General features: G+C 49.6%; 1 long non-coding RNA gene across 2 annotated transcripts; it reads left to right on the top strand.

Moving 5' to 3' along the window:
• The first annotated feature begins 1,559 nt into the window (after window positions 1–1,559).
• LOC146335314 (uncharacterized) lies at window positions 1,560–14,193 on the top strand. Of its 2 annotated transcripts, XR_014786067.1 has the most exons (4): window positions 1,603–1,784; window positions 2,623–2,685; window positions 7,114–7,301; window positions 11,178–14,193. It is a non-coding gene; the product is annotated as an uncharacterized LOC146335314 (long non-coding RNA). The 2 variants fall into 2 exon arrangements; XR_014786066.1 differs by having other exon boundaries at window positions 1,560–1,784; window positions 7,114–14,193.
• Window positions 14,194–20,711: the final 6,518 nt, after the last annotated feature.

Below are 20,711 nucleotides of genomic sequence, written 5' to 3'. Positions count from 1 at the left end.
TCCATCTGGTGGGGATAGAATCATAGAAGAGTAGGGTTGGAAGGGGCCTGTAAGACCATCGAGTCCAGCCCCCTGCTCAATGCAGGAGTCCAAGTCAAAGCATCCCTGACAGGTGGCTGTCCAGCCTCATCTTGAATGCCTCCAATCTATCATCCAAAGTGGTCTTTCTTTGATATCAGTTTGCCTGTCATGGCACTTCCTCAAAGGATTTTGGGTATTGTACATTGGAATCCAGTCGTGCTGGATCAAAGCAAAGGAAATTCAGCATTCTCTTTTCCTCTGGGAAGCCCACTAGCAGGGCAACTGGGAGACAACATCTCTTTCCTGTTGTTCAGTCCCAGTTAAGGTGGCCACTTAACAGCTTGCCGAAAAAGAGGAACTGGCTCACCAAAACAAAAGACAAAAGAGGACAGTGATTTGCATAAAATTTGCTTGTTCCAGTGTATATGTGCAGGCAAAAATTTAACAGTGATTATTATTATTATTAAATAGGAGTACAGTGCATCTCACCACAGCAAGAAAGACTGTGCGTGCTAACTGCTTATGGACAGCAGTTTTTATGGCTTGTTATCTTTAAACCAGAATTAGACAGGCCAGCCCTTCAAAGTGATGCTCACAGGTACACTACCTGTGAACATGGATTTAGATATCACGGCCAGCATTTGGAGTAGTGGTGTGCCGAAAATTTCTCCCAGTTTTTTCGACCATTCTCAATTTGACAGAAAAGAAAATGTTTTGGAAAAGAAATTCACAGAAGAAATTTCAGAGAAATTCCTGTGGGGTGGATTTCGGTTTCTTGTGCTTGCTTATGAGGTGGCCGAGGAGTGTGTCCAAGTGTCCTGTCTTTCATTGTACAATCATCGCTCCAGCAGCTGAAGCCTCCTCGGCTTCCCACACTTCAATTAACTGTGTAAGCTGCTCTTTGGCCTTTGGGGCTAAAGAGCAGGGTATAAATGTTGCAAATGAATAAATGAACTCCCATCAGTCATAGCCAGCATAGCCAACGGTGAGGGAAAATGGGAGTTGTAGTCCAGCAGCATTTACAGAGCCAGTTCCCCACCACTGTTTTTAAGTAAACGTGCAAAGGGGATTTTCATGCAATAGTGATGGGGGAATACACACCAGACTTGAGCGGGTTGAATATTCCCTTGACCCCAGGCAGCTGCAGCTGTGTGCTGAGGACCGAGGATCCTCAACAGAATTCTCAGCATCTTCACCATCCAAACTGCAAACCCCCTCTGCTCCTAATTCAGAATGTCCCGATGAAACTGATGGGCAATGGATTCAGGACTGACAAAAGGGAGTGCTTCTTCACACACGCGTTTTGGGGACTGGGTTCAGCACCTCGGACAGCTCCTTTAGAGTTCCGACTGGGTCTGACTGAAACCCGGAGCGGGTCCGCGCCCCCACCGAAATCGGAGCCACCAGCCGCCACTGGGTGACGCCCCACGCTTTTCCCTGCGGCGACGCAACGCCGCGTCCCGCCGCTAGAGGGGAGCAGAGGCGATGGCAGGAGACCGGGGAAAGAAAGGTAGGAACTCTTTGAGGCCGGAACGAACAGAGCGGGGGCGCGCTTCCGGGAGGGATTCTGAGCCCGCCGGACCGAGCGGAAGTTTCCGATTTTAAATGCCCCCCAGCTCCTAAAAGCGATGGTCGGTGTGGGCGATTTCTTACGACCAACGGTTTGCGGGACCCCCCCCCCACTCCCTCCCCGTCCAGAAGTGGGGTTTATTTCGACAGGACCCCGTTCTAATTTTGGAGGCGACATTATTGGATTATTTACGGTAAAGGCACTTTTTTGGGGGGATCGGGGCCCCTTCATTTCTTGGCCTTGTGCTAACAGGGGGTGGCGGCTATTACACTATTTACGCCAAGGGGGTAATGGGGGGGGGTTGAGAGATGTGTGTATTATTAAGGGGTAGCCAGTAATGCATGATTTATGGTAGTCTGTTGTGGGAGTGGGCTCAGGGAGGGACCCTGTGATATTAGTCGCTGATATTACGCTATTTATGGCAGCCTGCCCCAATCTGGTGTTTTCCAGACGTATTGGGCCCCAAGTCCCATCATCCCCACCTAGCATAGTCAACCCATCAAGAGTCCCCTTCTGCAAGGTAATTCACAAGTTGCTTAATCCGCTTTAGGATGCAATCCTATGCATGTTTAGACAGAAAAAAAAAGTCCTACAACTCCCAGCATTCCCCAGCCACCATGGCTGGCTGGGGAATGCTGGGGGTTGTAGGACTTTTTTTCTGTCTAAACATGCATAGGATTGCCTCCTAAAGTGGCCTTTCCCATGCCGGTGCCCTCCAGATGTTTGGGACTACAGCCTCCATCGTCCCCAAGCATTGGCCCTGCCGGCTGGGAACGATGGAAGTTGTAGTGCAACACATCTGGAGGGCAGAAGCTTTTGGGGGCAGACTGAATTATGGTAAAGATTTCATTTTGGTCAGGTTCCAGAAGGGTAGCTGTGTTAGTCTGTTGCTGCAAAACCAAGAAAGGGAACAATCCTATGCATGTTTAGGCAGAAAAAAGTTGGGAGTTGTCGGACTTTTTTCTGTCCAAATGCGCATAGGGTTGTGCCCTGAAGGGATGTGTTTTGACCTATCTTCTGATTTCTGGTAGGATGATCCAGTATGCTGATATCACGGCTGACGTCCCAGATAGCGAGGGTCTCGCGATGTACAGGTAAGCACAGCCGTTCCTAGGAACTGAGGACAGTGCTGTATACCACGTCCCTCTGTTTATCCATCCAACTCAGTATTTTCTGCTCTGACTGGTAGTGGTTCTCCGGGGTGCCTTTCACATCGTCTTTTGCCTGACCCTTTTAACTGGAGCTACCACTGAGTTACTGGTCCTCTCAAGGGAGCATTCAGCAGCGGAAAAGCTGGGTAGCACTGGGTTACTACAGTAGAACCGTCTCTGTGTATCAGGGATGTTCAACCTCTTTCAGCTCAAGGGCTGAACTCAGTTTCAGAGAAGTTTTCAGGGGCCACATTCCAGTGGTAAAGGCAAAGGGCTATGGCAAAAAGGGGTATGGCAGAAGGGCTTTGTTTGTTGAAAGGCAAAAGGGGGGTAAAGCAAAAAGGACAGGGTAAAAAAAGCCACCCTATTTGAACTTAAAGCTCTTATTACTGCCAATCACTAAACCGTAGGAGAGGCATGCCAACCTTTTAGAAGGGGCGGGGGGACGACGACTGCAAAAGCTGGGAAGCCAGGGGAAAGGCGGTGGGGTCCAGGAGAAGGGGGCGTGTCCGTCTGGGGAACCACAGAAGGCTGGATTAGGGCCCAAGGTGTGGCAGATTTGGCTCGCAGGCCTGAGGTTCAACACCTGTGATACCTGTGATGTTTATATACTATTGATTTTTGTATCTGGGGAATTTCCTTTTAGGTTTGGGACCAATTCAACTGATTTATTTCACACAAAGGTGCTGCAGCTTTCCTTCAGGGGCTCGCCTTGGGCAACCTTCTTATTCCTTGACTCTTGTGGAGATCTCTTAAGCAGGCCGTAGCACATTTCTGCATCCTCTGCCAGGTCCCCCACACCTGAGTGCGAGGTTGCCAACTTTTAAACCAGAGTCTGCTCCTGGTCCCTTAACATGATACGTGGACATTAGCGAGCGGTTGTGCTTCTTTCCATGGTGTGAAAAGCTTTGCTTTGCAGCGTTCTGCAAATCAAGCTGCTTCTAAAGCATGTGCTACAATGGGCAAACTAGTCAGTTTCCTGGTCAGTCGTCAGCCCTGCTTGAGACTCAGCAAGTGCAAGACAGATAGAAGCAGGCTGGATTCTCTGTAGGCGGGGCTGCTGGGGCAGGAAGCAGATTTGGCCCCCACCTCACCCCAGTGATGTCCCATAAGGAGGAGGATTCCATTTATATCCCACTGTATATGAGGTCATATGCAGATTTCAAAGTGGTCATAAAAACATGAACCTCTAAAACTAATACATGGTTGTTAACATCCTCTGGAACTACTGACCCTCACCTGGATTGTCTTGCATGCAAAAGATACAACCCGCAGTGTTGTTGAGCTTTTTAAAGCTGCCCTGCCAATGAAAATGAACCGGTGCTGAATGCCATTATAGTTAAACCAAAATAACGGCGATTTTAGGTGCGTTTGTTTCTTAAGTGTTTCTTCCTGTCTAATCTGTGTGCGTGGCTCTCTCCTCCCCCACCCCGCATCTTTGCTCCTGTATGTGAGCCTGTGGAGATGGCACACTGGCCTCTCCTTTAGGATTTTTTTTTTCTTTTCTCCTGTGTGTGGAGAGATCAGAAACCTGCCTTTAGATCATTTGCACAATGTTATGCCTTTAAAAAACAAACACACACACACACACAACTCTGCTGGATGGTTGGCTGGCCAGCCAACTTTTATATCTTTGAAAGCTCCTCTGCCCAGTGTTGGCCCTGCCTCCGATGACACCTTGGCTCTGCCTCTGCTGACCTCCCCCCCCCCCCCCCCCGTTGGCCAGGAGTCACCACTGCAAAAATGTGCGGCTGCTCTAAGAAAGGCAAATTCCATGTTAGGCATAATTAAGAAAGGCGGCAAAAATACCACTTCCAATGTTATACTGCCCTTATGCAAATCTGTAGTGCGACCACAGTTGGGAAACTGTGTACGGTTCTGGCCACCGCACCTCAAACACGGTATTGAAGGGCTGGAAAAACTATCCAAAAGGGCAACTGAAATGATCAAGGGGGGTCCCTGTGAGGAAAGGTTACAACAGCTGGGATTGTTTAGCTTGGAAAAAAGGCGGGTTAGGGGAGATACGGTAGAGGTGTACAAAATTATGCTTGGTGTGGAGAAAGTGGATAGGGAGATGTTTCTCTCCTTCTCTCATAATACCAGGAACCCAAGGGGATTGTCCCATGAGGGTGGTTGGTGGGAGATTCAGGACAGATCAAAGGAAGTCCTTCACACAGCGCAGAGTTAAACTATGGAATTTGCTCCCACAAGACCTGGTGATGGCCACTCATTTGGATGGCTTTAAAAGGGGGTTAGACAAATTCCTGGAGGAGAAGGCTATCAGTGGCTACTAGTCCTGGTGGCTACACGCTGTCTCCAGTATCAGAGGCAGTATGTACACTCGGGGACCATGGGCAGGAGGGCGCTGTTGCACTCATGTCCTGCTTGTGGGTTTCCTGTGGGCAGCTGGTAAGCCACTGTGGGAACAGAATGCTGGACGAGATGGACCCTCGGCCTGATCCATCAGGGCTCTTCTGAAGTTCTTAAGGTTCCTTTGTCTTCATTCCCAATAGGAAGAGTTATTCCTCCTCCAGTCTGTAACACAACACAGGTGGGTGCTGTTGCGCTCATGTCCTCCTTGTGGACTTCCCACTGGGGCAGCAGGTTGGCTGCTGTGTGAACAGAATGCTGGATGAGGTGGACCCTTGGCCTGATCCAGCAGGGATTATGGGGGTAGCTGTGAGCCAAGCCATCTGGAAGGCCGCAAGCTGGCCACTCCTGCTGCTGGCTCGAGCGTCTTTTGTGCTGCTGCTGCAAGCAGCCACAGCATCAACGGTGTCGGCAAGGTGGCCCCCATTTTGCATCCAGGTGTGAGGGGGGCAGAGCTGCATTCAGCTCCAGGGAAGAGGTGGAGCTACTGCTGAGCCAAAACCTGTCCTCCCATTTCCTCGAAGTTGCCCTCCCCCATGAAAGAGGCTTCCATCGTCCTGCCTCATTTTCAGTGTGATCGATAATTCATGTTAGTGATGTTTTTGAGCTTACACACTGAGAGGCAGCCAGGGGTACAGTGTGTGTGTGTTCTGTTTCTATTACACACCTCTCCATTGCTCTGCAGCCTCCCAGGCTGCCTGCACTTCCTGAGCTGAAAAAGCCCTATGGGAGGAATTTCCTCATGATGTCTTCCCCTGGGCCTTGATTGAAGTGTGGGAAGCCAAGGAGGCTACAGGGTGCCGGGGAGACAATTGTACAACGAGAAACAGGACGCTTGCGCACACTCCTTGGCCACCTCCCACGTAAGGTAAGCACGTGAAACTCAAACCCGACCCTGGAGAATTTTTCCAAAATTGTCTTTGCCACTGAATTCCTTTGCAAACGCTATTTCTTTTTTATCAAATTGAATGAAAAGGTTCAAAAAATATGTTGGTCAGGGAGAATTTTTCGGCACAGCACTGCTTCCCTCTCTGGCCATACAGACCGTAAGATAACGTTCTTTCTTTTTCGGGGAGACTTGATACAGGCCAGCCCAGACACAAACACTCTCACACAGACAGCGAGCGAGCATGCCTCTGAGGATTCACAAAGCCGCTTTCCATTTCAAGAAATCTTTGCAGCTGTTCTCCCCCCCCCTTGGGTGCAGGAACGCGTGGGAGAGAGCTGGGGCGCGGAGGAGTGGCGCGTGGGGCTCTCCTCCTTCCTCGCGCCTGGGTGCCGCTTCCAGACGAGGCTTTGATTACTTGAGCGCCCTGTCTCGTTCACAGAATGTCATGCATGCATATGTGTGCGCATGGTTCTGGCATCACCCCCTCGCGGTTGGCACCCTCCCATCCCCCCACTTTCTTCTTCCATCTCTTTGCTCCCCCCCCTTTATGGGCAGGGTGGGGGCCGGCAGCACGTTGAGCGGGGGAGGCACAATGAGCAGCAGCCCCAAGCACCGTTGCGCAGTGAAAGGCAGCGCTTGGTGCCAGCCCAGTCCGCAGCACCTCAAAGCCGTATGCAAGTGCCACAGGCCGGGCCGGCGGGTGGGCAAGGGGCAGGCCGGGCGAGAGCGCGCGCCCACCCAGCGGGTGAGTCGGGAAGGGGGCCTGTCCGAGCAGGACGCGGACGGACAGCACACACGCGGGGAGAGCGGGGCAGCGCTGCCACAGAGTGCCACGCTCGAGGGCCGCTGCAGGTCCATCTGGCGGTCGCCCGAGATGTCAAACAGAGCCACCCCCAGCCCTTGTGCGTGGCGGGTGATGGCAGGGAGGCCTTGGCCAGCGAGGCTTTTTGCGGGGGCCTTCGGAGCTTCTCCAAAATGGAATGTGGCCCTCGGGCTGAAAGAGGTTCTGCACCCCTGCTCTCGATGAGCCTAGGAAATTTTCTAATTCTCTCCAGAGCTCCAGGTGTTGGTGTTGATAAAACATGCCAAGGACTGGTTTCTATTTCTTTCAGTAAGTGGGCCAACATGTTTGCCCACTGCTCCAGGCCTGTCAGAAGTCAATTCCTGCCCTCAAGGTTGGCGAAAGAACACAGGACATTGCTACTTGGCCTCTGTTATTGCAAGGGGCTGGAACTTCAGCCGGAGGAATTGCTCTGTCTACGGAGGCAGCCTGGTGACGCTGGACACGCAAGCGGAAATGGTGAGAGCCCTTCAAATTTTGTCTAGCGCAGGTTTTCCAACCTAGGCCCTACAGCTGATGTTGGACTACCATTCCCATTATCTTCAGCCGGCATGGGAAGATGCCTCGTGGGAAGCCCAGCGGGCTTTGAGAGGATAGGAGTTGTAACCCAACAATATCTGGAGACCCCAGGTTGGAAAATGCTGGTCCAGGATTCCCCAGCCTGGTGTTCTCCAGCTGTTTTGGACTTCAACTCCCATCAGCTCCAGCCAGCCTGGCCACTGGCCACGAACTCTGGGAGTTGTCGTCCCAAACACCTGGAGGTACTAGGTTGAGGAAGGCTGCTTTAGGGTATCTGATGCGTACTTGCTTAGCAAGGCCGTGACGATTCAGATAAAGAGACATCCCAGATGGAGAAGACCCTGGAGGTTGATGGGACTTTGAGTATATGCCTCACACCAAAGATGGCCTAAGGTTTCTGCTAATTTTATTTGAAGACCAAGGACCAATGTATTGGAAGAATAGCAAAACCAGCAAACCCTAAAACCAAAACAGACCTACTGCGCACACACCTTCCTCTTTCTCCAGCCCAAGGAACCGGAAAGTATCCCTTAAAGATATGGCAGCACTGTTTTGCAGAACGATTCCATACGTCACAGCCCTGTCAGCTGGGATAGGGACCTAGATATGGAGAAGCCAGTTGTAGTTGAGTCCAGACCAGGGTGAAGGCAATGGTGGCTGATGGGGCTTGCAATCTAGAGAGGAGGCAAGGATAGTATTCAACAGCACTTGGTCACTGAAACCTTTTCTACACAAGGCATTTATTGCGTACTTGTGATTCCTTATTCACGGCTGTTTAAAGGTTCTTGATGTGACACTGTGATCCTCCGTGGTCACTACTGTTTTTTAAGAGCCCTTTCCTGTGTTTTTTTAGAGTGGGGGAAATGGGGTATTATTTCTGAAGGCAAAAGAAAGGGTAGTTTCCTACTTGTGTATTTGTGCTATTCTGTGATACCACAGCACCACCTAGAGGTTCTGGTGTGCAAAAGCAAGAAAGGAAAAGCTCTTTGTGTAGAGCTCAGATCTCAGTTCTGCGATGATACTGAAAGTAGATACAGCCATTAATAGCCTCATGTAGAAAAGCTCTCGGCCTCATAGCCTTGAGATGCTTCTGGATCCGTCACTGCACCTGGACCTCCAGATTCTTGCAGTGGCCATGACCATTTTCATCCACACTATTTGTTAGAAAGCTTGTGGGCTTTTCATTCACATTCAGATCTAATGCCTTTGTGCTGGCTGGGGATTGAACAGGGGACCTGTGTACCAAGCAGGGGCTCTACCACTGATCTAGGGCCCCTTTCTTCTCTAGCGTGCTTATTACATTTCTATATTGCCCAATAGCTGAAGCTCTCTGGGCAGCTCACAACAATTAAAACCATAAAAATGCAACATGATAAAATGCAATATGAAAAGTTACATTGCACCTCAAAACACCGAACGCTTCAGCGTTAAAGATGGCTTAAGGTAGATTTTGAACTATACGTATTTTTAATTATTAAGGCTTTTATAAGGCGCTATGTGGAAAAGGGTATTTATTGGATTGGTCTCCAGAGGGAGCAAGTCAACAAGTCCTGGAAATGGCTATTGTCCTGGAAATGGAGGTAACTTCCACAAAGAAATCCATTAACCTAAATAAGCTGACCTATTTCTAGGTGCTAAATTGAGAACGTTTGTCAGTCATAAACACTCGGATGTAGTCAGAGGGAAAACAAATGGGGATAATATGTTGCCATTTTCTACAAGTTTTGAGTGTGCTAGATGCAAGAAGGGATTAGTAATCACCTCCAGATCTTTTGCTGTGGAAATTGCAAAGGAGAGGCCTTGCATTTATTTTTGCTAATTCTTATATTCCATATCTATCCAGTGGCATTCTTTGTTCATATGGTTTATCACCTGCTTAATGTGGAATGCCTCAAAGTATAGTTGTATATTTGATATGCCTATTCCTCCATTTTTGAAATGTCTAAGATCTTTTTAAAAAAATCTTTCTATATTTATTATGAATAAATTCGTTTACAATGTCCTGCCAGTTTCTTAACCATTTATGTGGGACTGCCATGGGCAGAACCTGAAATAGCTATGAGTCTGGGAAGTCTGGTCACTTTCACCACCTCCACCCAGCCAAGAGAGGTTAATGCTGGTCCAATTTTTCATGGCTTTTATGGGTTAATCGGGGGGAAATAGTTTATTTTGATTTGCTTTGGGAGGTTTACAATGACAGAATCTCCATTCAACCCATATTACTAGTCAATGGATTCAAATGGGGTGTGTATAGGAATCAGTTTTTCCCCTCTGAATACTGACTCCCCTGTAATAATTACATTAACACATTAACAACAAACACTGTAAACTTCCCCTTAACCTCGGTTTGATTTGGCCAGAGGGGGAACGCCTTCCGTGCCCACCCATGCTGAGGAGCTTCACACATTTGCTTGACACAGAAAGACCGGAAGGTGAAGGTTTTCCCTCCACAAATTATATCATAAACCAACGCTTCCCTACGACATCTTCTATTGCAGCACAGTCTCTCTGGATCAAGTCCCTTGTTCTAGTGTCAGGTATACGTGAGTTTGTGTGAATAACGTGCCAGTTGCCAAAGAAGCTGCAACTGGAGCAGACAGTGCAATTCTAGAAGGTCGAGGCTGCCGAGAACACAGAGCCACAAGAACTTACCAGTTAGTGAAGAAAACTCTCCTTGTGCATCTGATATGTTCTCCTTGGCAGCCTCGACCTTTTAGAATTCCCTCTTCCATTGTCTGCTCCCTTTGCAGCTTCGTCGTCATTGGCACGTTACTCACACGTGATGACAACCCAGAGGATAGGTTGAGTGGAGGCTCAATCGTACGTTGCTATGTGTGTCATGTGTTAGCCATGCACAAAGCAGGAAGGGAACCCATCGTTTGTTGGTGGGTTGTGAGCTCTGGATTGTTCATGGTTAACAACTCTGTTAATCCATAGCGCAGGGCTCGCACATAACCACAACCTACGATTCAATCACGACCTGTACTCTGGGTTGTCCTTACGTGCAATGCATATCTTTCTCTGCCTTTGAGAATCAGCTTAAGTTGTTTTTTTGTTTTGTTTTTTCGCCTTCCTGGGAAGTAATTACAAACCTGGTTCTGTTAATGGATGGAAAGTGTGGTGTGACTTCCAGCAGAGTGGCTTTATATAGCAAATGCACGGCAACACCGCACTTAGCACTGGAGGCAATAAATGGAGGCTAGAGCTAATTTAGAAGTTTGATTCAACTTACTTTATTCATGCTTTAAGTCACATCATGAGAAAAGCCAACACTGTTTAACTACAAGCACCCCACAAAGCTGGGTGTGTGAGTATAAGTGCGCAAAGGCATGAGATATGGTTAATGGCTTCCCCTCTGGAGAGACCACATGTTTGTTGCACAGGCAAGAGGAGAGGAAGGAGGAAGGGGAGGGAGCAAAAAAAAGGATCTCATTAGACAACGAGAATGAACAAGATAAGCAGTGGGTCATGCAACACATTATCGTCCCCAAGTGGCTGGAGCCATAGAGAGTTTTTCCTATTATCAAGTAATGATCACCTTCAAAATTACAAACCCTCAGAGTGCTTTCAGCCCCCTCTTGCACCAGAAGACAGGGCTTGGAGCCTTTCCACCACTCAGAGCTAGGAACCCCAGCTCACCATAAGGTAGGAGTAAGGCCTACATAGCTTTCTCACATACAAGACAGGTCATTATGACTGGGAGTCCAATAGCTTCTTCAAGGCGTCCTTGCTGCCTTCCATTGTTCTGTCAGTCCTCTTCTGCTCTTTTCTCCAAGTTCTGAGGTGTGTAAAGCTGCTTTCTTTCCTGCTCTTTAGGCTTCCCCGACTTCCCCAGCCCTGTTCTGTCTCAGCTGCACTTGGTTTCATCCAGGTAGGATGGGCTGAAGGTCAACTCAACTCACTCTTGCTCTGGAGCTTATTACACTGGTGATATCTTTAGAAATGATCAGCTTTCATGGGAAGCCCCAGCAGTAGTTGATGTTTGCTGACTGCATTGTTTCTGTGAAAATGCTGCGACCGATGAGGCTGCAAGGTTTTGAGGCATAGGTCCTGAAAGAATTGTGAACTGCTGCATTCCTATTCCGTGTTCCTCTGAATGCTCGTTGCCTGCAGTATCTTATCTTTTATAGCTCCATTAACAAATGTTGGTAAGGACGTCTCTGGGCCGGCTGTCATCTTGACACTTGTCATTCATGTGTAACGCGCAGATTTAAGCTGAGCAAGGCCATCAAGGGGGTGCTTGAGAGACATTCTGAGCCCCAGGAATGAGCTAAGCCATCCCCATGAAGGGGAAGAGTAGCAGGGATGTGTGAACTCCAGCTCAAGAAAGAGCCATCCCATGAAGAGGCAGCTTGCCAGGCACATGAGAAACACAGTTCTAAGCTAACACATCCCAATAAAGAGGAGGTGTGTCTGGCAACTTTTAAACTCAGCTCTACGCTGAGCAATCCCCATCCAAAGGAGGACTACCAACTACGTGTGAACACCAGCAAGGGTCAAGCCTGACAATAAATGGAGCCATAGCCTTTAAGGAGAGGCCACCCTGGCATTTCTAACTGAAGGGGATGATTCCATGACTTAAGTGAAGGCAGGTCTAACCTAGACCACCCCCATGAAGGGGAGGTGCCAGCCACATGTGAAACCCAGCAATGAGGAGAAGTATCCCCATAAAGAGGCGGCTTCCCAGGGATGGTGTGAAACACAGGTCTAAAATTAAAATTAAAAGGCAGCCATCTTAGTCTGGGGTGTGAAAACAAAGAAGAGTCTGTGGCACCTTGAAGACTAACCGTGTTCTGTTGCTAAGGCACGAGCTTCCGTGGGCCAAACCCACTTTGTCGGGTGCAGGAATGGAGAGGAACAAAATGGAAGAGTCAGTGCCAGGTAGGCAGAAGGGACACGTTCCATTCCAAATGAAGGAAATTTGAAAGTCCTACAATATTAAGGAAAGTGAAGTGCATGATGGGACCTGGACTCTACACGCTGTAATGACTCAGCAATTCGGACCATCTGGTCAAGCAAGTTCCAAGGTGTGGAACTTGAACAAGGAATGTCCACTCTGAAGTCTCATGCTGAATTCTGTCTCTGGAGTTTCTCTGTTGCAAGACAGCCACTTTGAGGTCTGTTACCGAATGACCTGAAACACTGAAAGGCTCCTCCACAGGTTTGCCAGGGACACAACTGGACACCACTGTACAGCTCCACAATGGACACAGAAATACCTCACCGTACCAAAAGCCCACAGACCACTATGCATCCCTGCATGCCCCAGGCTACCGACCTGGACACACCACGCAATCCATTGTCTACAGCCAGGCCCTGCCATACAACCGTATTTGTTCCTGTCCCTCTGACAGACTCAACCCTACAGGACCACACTAAACAGGCAACAACACTGTGACCCATCCTTGCAACTAACACGGCTACCAGCAAACCTGTGGAGGAGCCTTTCAACGTTTCAGGTCATTCAGTGACAATCCTCCAAGTGGCTGCCTTGCAACAGAGAAACAACACAGACAGAATTCAGCATGAAGCCCCACACCTGACATTCATTGTTACGTTCCACACCTTGAAACTTGGCTTGAAGGGATCGTCTGAATGGGAGAGTCATTACAGTGTGCAGAGCCCAGGTCCCATCTTGCCGTTCACTTCCCTTATTAGACGTCCCTTTCAATTGAAATGCAATGGTTGCTTTCGACCTAGCTGCCGCTGACTTTTCCATCTTGTCCCTCTCCATTCCTGCATCTGACTAAGTGGGTTAGGCCCATGAAAGCTCGTACCTTCGTAAAAAAGAACAGTTAGTCTTTAAGGTGCCACAGATTCTCTTTCAGGAATAAGCAGAGATTTCCCCGTGAAGAGGAGACATTGCAGGCATGTCAGAACCCAAGCTCTGAGCACAGCAATAGCTGTGAAAAGGACGATTCCATGACTTGAGTGAAGGCAGGTCCAACCTAGGCCCGCCCCATGAAGGGGAGTTGCCAGCCATGTGTGCAGCAATGAGGAGTAGTATCCCCATAAAGAGGAGGCTTCCCAGGGATGTGTGAAACGCAGGTCTAAAATGAGCCATCCCTGCAAAGGAGAGGCCTTTCTAGCATGTGTGAACACCGGGTCTGAGCTGACGCAGCCCCATGAAGGGGAAGATTTCCAGGATTGTGTGAACAGCTCAGAGCACAGCCATCCCCATGAAGAGGAGGGTCACCTGGCATGTGTGAACCCTATCTCTGAAATGAGACAGTCCGATTAAACACAGTCTGTCAAGGCATGTGTGAACCCCAGGACTAAGCTAAGAAAGGACAGTGAGGCTGGCCTGTGGTAACAGCAATATTTCCACACATCCCTAGAACGGAAGCTGCATCGCGCTGTCCCTTCAGTGTGTCCACGACGGGGAAGTAGAGGAAGCGCCCATGTGGTCTTCGGCCGGCCCAGCCAAAGCAGTATCCTGGGTCCGTACGTGGAGGAGACAGACAGGCTGGGGCTGAGGGGTGAAAACGCACAATTACACAGAAGAAGGTCACAGAGGGACCTGACTTTTCAGATCTCCCTCAGACTGAAGCTGGATCTCAATAGGGCTTCTTGCTCTAGTGTTTTTGTTTTATTTTTAGTAAGGCCGGGGCGGGGCTGGGGGGAGAGATGGGGAACAGACTAAGTGCCTGAACTACTCTTTGGCCTGGCCTGGAGAAGAGCTGTGTAGAAGCTCCCCACAGAGCAAAGGCATGGGGGAGACCGAGAGCTCAGTGGTCACGTAGCCACAGCTGAACTGAGTCTGGCTCATTAGTACTCACAGTGGGTTCTTCCTGCTCATGAGGACGACCTTCTAGCTTTGACCCTTCCGAGGCGCTGTGGTACCTTGACCCTTCGAACACTTCCTGGCACCGTGACCCTTTTGACGCTCCGTAGCAGCGAAAGCAGCAATTCGAAAAGAAAAAAAGATTTAACAATTCCTGCAGGGCTGGTTCTTCCTCCTCATCAGTGGACTCTTGCATCCCAGTAGGCCCGTCCAGCCTGGACCCTTTTAGTGCTCCACAGTAATAAACTGAGCCACCCCCGTGAAGGGCAGGTTTCCCTAGCATGTGTTTAACGCAGCTCTAAAGTGAGCCATCCCTCAGAGGTGAGACCTGAGTGATATCTGTGGACCTCAGCAAGAAGCCAAGATCTCCACATGAAGGGGCAAATTCTCTCGCAGGTCTGACCCAACAAAGCCAGCCAAGGAGGGGAGACTTCCCATGCATATGTGAATTACATCTCCAAGCTGAGGGGGTCCCATAAAATGGACTTGCCACGCATGCCTGAAACCCAGCAAGGTGGGGAGGTATGAAGGAGGCTTCCCACAAATGTGTTCAACAGAGCTTGAAACTGAACCATCCCCACAAAGAAGTGGTTTCCTGGGATGTGTGAACCCCAGCTCAAAGTTGAAACATCCCCATGAATGGGAAGGTTGCCAAACATCTGTGAATCCCAGCAATATGGCGGGGTATGTGAAGGCAGGCGTAACCTAGGCCAGCCCCATGAAGGGGAGTTGCCAGCCATGTGACTAACCCAGCAATGAGGAGAGGTATCCCCAAAAGGGGCCGCTTCCCAGGCATGTGCTAAACAGAGATCGACACATAGCCAGCCCCATGAAGAGGCGGCTTGCCAGGCATGTGAGGACCACAGCCCTAACCACAGCAATCCCCATGAAGAGGACAATTCTGTGACCAATGTGATGGCAAGTCCAACCTAGACCAGCCCCATGAAGGGGAGTTGCCAGCCATGTGTGAAACGCAGCAATGCGGAAAAGTATCCCCATAGAGAGGATACTTCAAAAAAATGTTTTTACTCTTTCAACCTGTTGTTCTATTCTTTTATCATGTTGTTCACCACTCCGAAATCATCTAATGAGGAGTGGTATATAAATTTTGTAAAGAGGAGGCTTCCCAGGGATGGGTTAAATACAGATCGATACATAGCCATCCCCATGAAGAGGCGGCTTGCCAGGCATATGAGAACCACAGCTCTAAGCACATCGATCCCCATGAAGGGGATGATTCCATGACTTAAGTGAAGGCAGGTCTAACTTGGCCACCCCATGAAGGGGAGGTGCCAGCCACATGTGAAACCCAGCAATGAGGAGAAGTATCCCCATAAAGAGGCGGCTTCCCAGGGATGGGTTAAATACAGATCGATACATAGCCATCCCCATGAAGAGGCGGCTTGCCAGGCACATGAGAACCACAGCTCTAAGCACATCGATCCCCATGAAGGGGATGATTCCATGACTTAAGTGAAGGCAGGTCTAACCTAGGCCAGCCCCATGAAGGGGAGGTGCCAGCCACATGTGAAACCCAGCAATGAGGAGAAGTATCCCCATAAAGAGGCGGCTTCCCAGGGATGGTGTGAAACACAGGTCTAAAATTAAAATTAAAAGGCAGCCATCTTAGTCTGGGGTGTGAAAACAAAGAAGAGTCTGTGGCACCTTGAAGACTAACCGTGTTCTGTTGCTAAGGCACGAGCTTCCGTGGGCCAAACCCACTTTGTCGGGTGCAGGAATGGAGAGGAACAAAATGGAAGAGTCAGTGCCAGGTAGGCAGAAGGGACACGTTCCATTCCAAATGAAGGAAATTTGAAAGTCCTACAATATTAAGGAAAGTGAAGTGCATGATGGGACCTGGACTCTACACGCTGTAATGACTCAGCAATTCGGACCATCTGGTCAAGCAAGTTCCAAGGTGTGGAACTTGAACAAGGAATGTCCACTCTGAAGTCTCATGCTGAATTCTGTCTCTGGAGTTTCTCTGTTGCAAGACAGCCACTTTGAGGTCTGTTACCGAATGACCTGAAACACTGAAAGGCTCCTCCACAGGTTTGCCAGGGACACAACTGGACACCACTGTACAGCTCCACAATGGACACAGAAATACCTCACCGTACCAAAAGCCCACAGACCACTATGCATCCCTGCATGCCCCAGGCTACCGACCTGGACACACCACGCAATCCATTGTCTACAGCCAGGCCCTGCCATACAACCGTATTTGTTCCTGTCCCTCTGACAGACTCAACCCTACAGGACCACACTAAACAGGCAACAACACTGTGACCCATCCTTGCAACTAACACGGCTACCAGCAAACCTGTGGAGGAGCCTTTCAACGTTTCAGGTCATTCAGTGACAATCCTCCAAGTGGCTGCCTTGCAACAGAGAAACAACACAGACAGAATTCAGCATGAAGCCCCACACCTGACATTCATTGTTACGTTCCACACCTTGAAACTTGGCTTGAAGGGATCGTCTGAATGGGAGAGTCATTACAGTGTGCAGAGCCCAGGTCCCATCTTGCCGTTCACTTCCCTTATTAGACGTCCCTTTCAATTGAAATGCAATGGTTGCTTTCGACCTAGCTGCCGCTGACTTTTCCATCTTGTCCCTCTCCATTCCTGCATCTGACTAAGTGGGTTAGGCCCATGAAAGCTCGTACCTTCGTAAAAAAGAACAGTTAGTCTTTAAGGTGCCACAGATTCTCTTTCAGGAATAAGCAGAGATTTCCCCGTGAAGAGGAGACATTGCAGGCATGTCAGAACCCAAGCTCTGAGCACAGCAATAGCTGTGAAAAGGACGATTCCATGACTTGAGTGAAGGCAGGTCCAACCTAGGCCCGCCCCATGAAGGGGAGTTGCCAGCCATGTGTGCAGCAATGAGGAGTAGTATCCCCATATAGAGGAGGCTTCCCAGGGATGTGTGAAACGCAGGTCTAAAATGAGCCATCCCTGCAAAGGAGAGGCCTTTCTAGCATGTGTGAACACCGGGTCTGAGCTGACGCAGCCCCATGAAGGGGAAGATTTCCAGGATTGTGTGAACAGCTCAGAGCACAGCCATCCCCATGAAGAGGAGGGTCACCTGGCATGTGTGAACCCTATCTCTGAAATGAGACAGTCCGATTAAACACAGTCTGTCAAGGCATGTGTGAACCCCAGGACTAAGCTAAGAAAGGACAGTGAGGCTGGCCTGTGGTAACAGCAATATTTCCACACATCCCTAGAACGGAAGCTGCATCGCGCTGTCCCTTCAGTGTGTCCACGACGGGGAAGTAGAGGAAGCGCCCATGTGGTCTTCGGCCGGCCCAGCCAAAGCAGTATCCTGGGTCCGTACGTGGAGGAGACAGACAGGCTGGGGCTGAGGGGTGAAAACGCACAATTACACAGAAGAAGGAACACCAAAACTAACACAGGGTAGAAGTCACAGAGGGACCTGACTTTTCAGATCTCCCTCAGACTGAAGCTGGATCTCAATAGGGCTTCTTGCTCTAGTGTTTTTGTTTTATTTTTAGTAAGGCCGGGGCGGGGCTGGGGGGAGAGATGGGGAACAGACTAAGTGCCTGAACTACTCTTTGGCCTGGCCTGGAGAAGAGCTGTGTAGAAGCTCCCCACAGAGCAAAGGCATGGGGGAGACCGAGAGCTCAGTGGTCACGTAGCCACAGCTGAACTGAGTCTGGCTCATTAGTACTCACAGTGGGTTCTTCCTGCTCATGAGGACGACCTTCTAGCTTTGACCCTTCCGAGGCGCTGTGGTACCTTGACCCTTCGAACACTTCCTGGCACCGTGACCCTTTTGACGCTCCGTAGCAGCGAAAGCAGCAATTCGAAAAGAAAAAAAGATTTAACAATTCCTGCAGGGCTGGTTCTTCCTCCTCATCAGTGGACTCTTGCATCCCAGTAGGCCCGTCCAGCCTGGACCCTTTTAGTGCTCCACAGTAATAAACTGAGCCACCCCCGTGAAGGGCAGGTTTCCCTAGCATGTGTTTAACGCAGCTCTAAAGTGAGCCATCCCTCAGAGGTGAGACCTGAGTGATATCTGTGGACCTCAGCAAGAAGCCAAGATCTCCACATGAAGGGGCAAATTCTCTCGCAGGTCTGACCCAACAAAGCCAGCCAAGGAGGGGAGACTTCCCATGCATATGTGAATTACATCTCCAAGCTGAGGGGGTCCCATAAAATGGACTTGCCACGCATGCCTGAAACCCAGCAAGGTGGGGAGGTATGAAGGAGGCTTCCCACAAATGTGTTCAACAGAGCTTGAAACTGAACCATCCCCACAAAGAAGTGGTTTCCTGGGATGTGTGAACCCCAGCTCAAAGTTGAAACATCCCCATGAATGGGAAGGTTGCCAAACATCTGTGAATCCCAGCAATATGGCGGGGTATGTGAAGGCAGGCGTAACCTAGGCCAGCCCCATGAAGGGGAGTTGCCAGCCATGTGACTAACCCAGCAATGAGGAGAGGTATCCCCAAAAGGGGCCGCTTCCCAGGCATGTGCTAAACAGAGATCGACACATAGCCAGCCCCATGAAGAGGCGGCTTGCCAGGCATGTGAGGACCACAGCCCTAACCACAGCAATCCCCATGAAGAGGACAATTCTGTGACCAATGTGATGGCAAGTCCAACCTAGACCAGCCCCATGAAGGGGAGTTGCCAGCCATGTGTGAAACGCAGCAATGCGGAAAAGTATCCCCATAGAGAGGATACTTCAAAAAAATGTTTTTACTCTTTCAACCTGTTGTTCTATTCTTTTATCATGTTGTTCACCACTCCGAAATCATCTAATGAGGAGTGGTATATAAATTTTGTAAAGAGGAGGCTTCCCAGGGATGGGTTAAATACAGATCGATACATAGCCATCCCCATGAAGAGGCGGCTTGCCAGGCATATGAGAACCACAGCTCTAAGCACATCGATCCCCATGAAGGGGATGATTCCATGACTTAAGTGAAGGCAGGTCTAACTTGGCCACCCCATGAAGGGGAGGTGCCAGCCACATGTGAAACCCAGCAATGAGGAGAAGTATCCCCATAAAGAGGCGGCTTCCCAGGGATGGGTTAAATACAGATCGATACATAGCCATCCCCATGAAGAGGCGGCTTGCCAGGCATATGAGAACCACAGCTCTAAGCACATCGATCCCCATGAAGGGGATGATTCCATGACTTAAGTGAAGGCAGGTCTAACTTGGCCACCCCATGAAGGGGAGGTGCCAGCCACATGTGAAACCCAGCAATGAGGAGAAGTATCCCCATAAAGAGGCGGCTTCCCAGGGATGGGTTAAATACAGATCGATACATAGCCATCCCCATGAAGAGGCGGCTTGCCAGGCACATGAGAACCACAGCTCTAAGCACATCGATCCCCATGAAGGGGATGATTCCATGACTTAAGTGAAGGCAGGTCTAACCTAGGCCAGCCCCATGAAGGGGAGGTGCCAGCCACATGTGAAACCCAGCAATGAGGAGAAGTATCCCCATAAAGAGGCGGCTTCCCAGGGATGGTGTGAAACACAGGTCTAAAATTAAAATTAAAAGGCAGCCATCTTAGTCTGGGGTGTGAAAACAAAGAAGAGTCTGTGGCACCTTGAAGACTAACCGTGTTCTGTTGCTAAGGCACGAGCTTCCGTGGGCCAAACCCACTTTGTCGGGTGCAGGAATGGAGAGGAACAAAATGGAAGAGTCAGTGCCAGGTAGGCAGAAGGGACACGTTCCATTCCAAATGAAGGAAATTTGAAAGTCCTACAATATTAAGGAAAGTGAAGTGCATGATGGGACCTGGACTCTACACGCTGTAATGACTCAGCAATTCGGACCATCTGGTCAAGCAAGTTCCAAGGTGTGGAACTTGAACAAGGAATGTCCACTCTGAAGTCTCATGCTGAATTCTGTCTCTGGAGTTTCTCTGTTGCAAGACAGCCACTTTGAGGTCTGTTACCGAATGACCTGAAACACTGAAAGGCTCCTCCACAGGTTTGCCAGGGACACAACTGGACACCACTGTACAGCTCCACAATGGACACAGAAATACCTCACCGTACCAAAAGCCCACAGACCACTATGCATCCCTGCATGCCCCAGGCTACCGACCTGGACACACCACGCAATCCATTGTCTACAGCCAGGCCCTGCCATACAACCGTATTTGTTCCTGTCCCTCTGACAGACTCAACCCTACAGGACCACACTAAACAGGCAACAACACTGTGACCCATCCTTGCAACTAACACGGCTACCAGCAAACCTGTGGAGGAGCCTTTCAACGTTTCAGGTCATTCAGTGACAATCCTCCAAGTGGCTGCCTTGCAACAGAGAAACAACACAGACAGAATTCAGCATGAAGCCCCACACCTGACATTCATTGTTACGTTCCACACCTTGAAACTTGGCTTGAAGGGATCGTCTGAATGGGAGAGTCATTACAGTGTGCAGAGCCCAGGTCCCATCTTGCCGTTCACTTCCCTTATTAGACGTCCCTTTCAATTGAAATGCAATGGTTGCTTTCGACCTAGCTGCCGCTGACTTTTCCATCTTGTCCCTCTCCATTCCTGCATCTGACTAA

This window comes from Heloderma suspectum, chromosome 15 (assembly GCF_057233095.1).
Source record: "Heloderma suspectum isolate Gila_16-S chromosome 15, 16-S_ref, whole genome shotgun sequence".
NCBI lineage: Eukaryota > Metazoa > Chordata > Lepidosauria > Squamata > Helodermatidae > Heloderma > Heloderma suspectum.
This window is presented reverse-complemented; position numbering and strand designations above follow the sequence as displayed.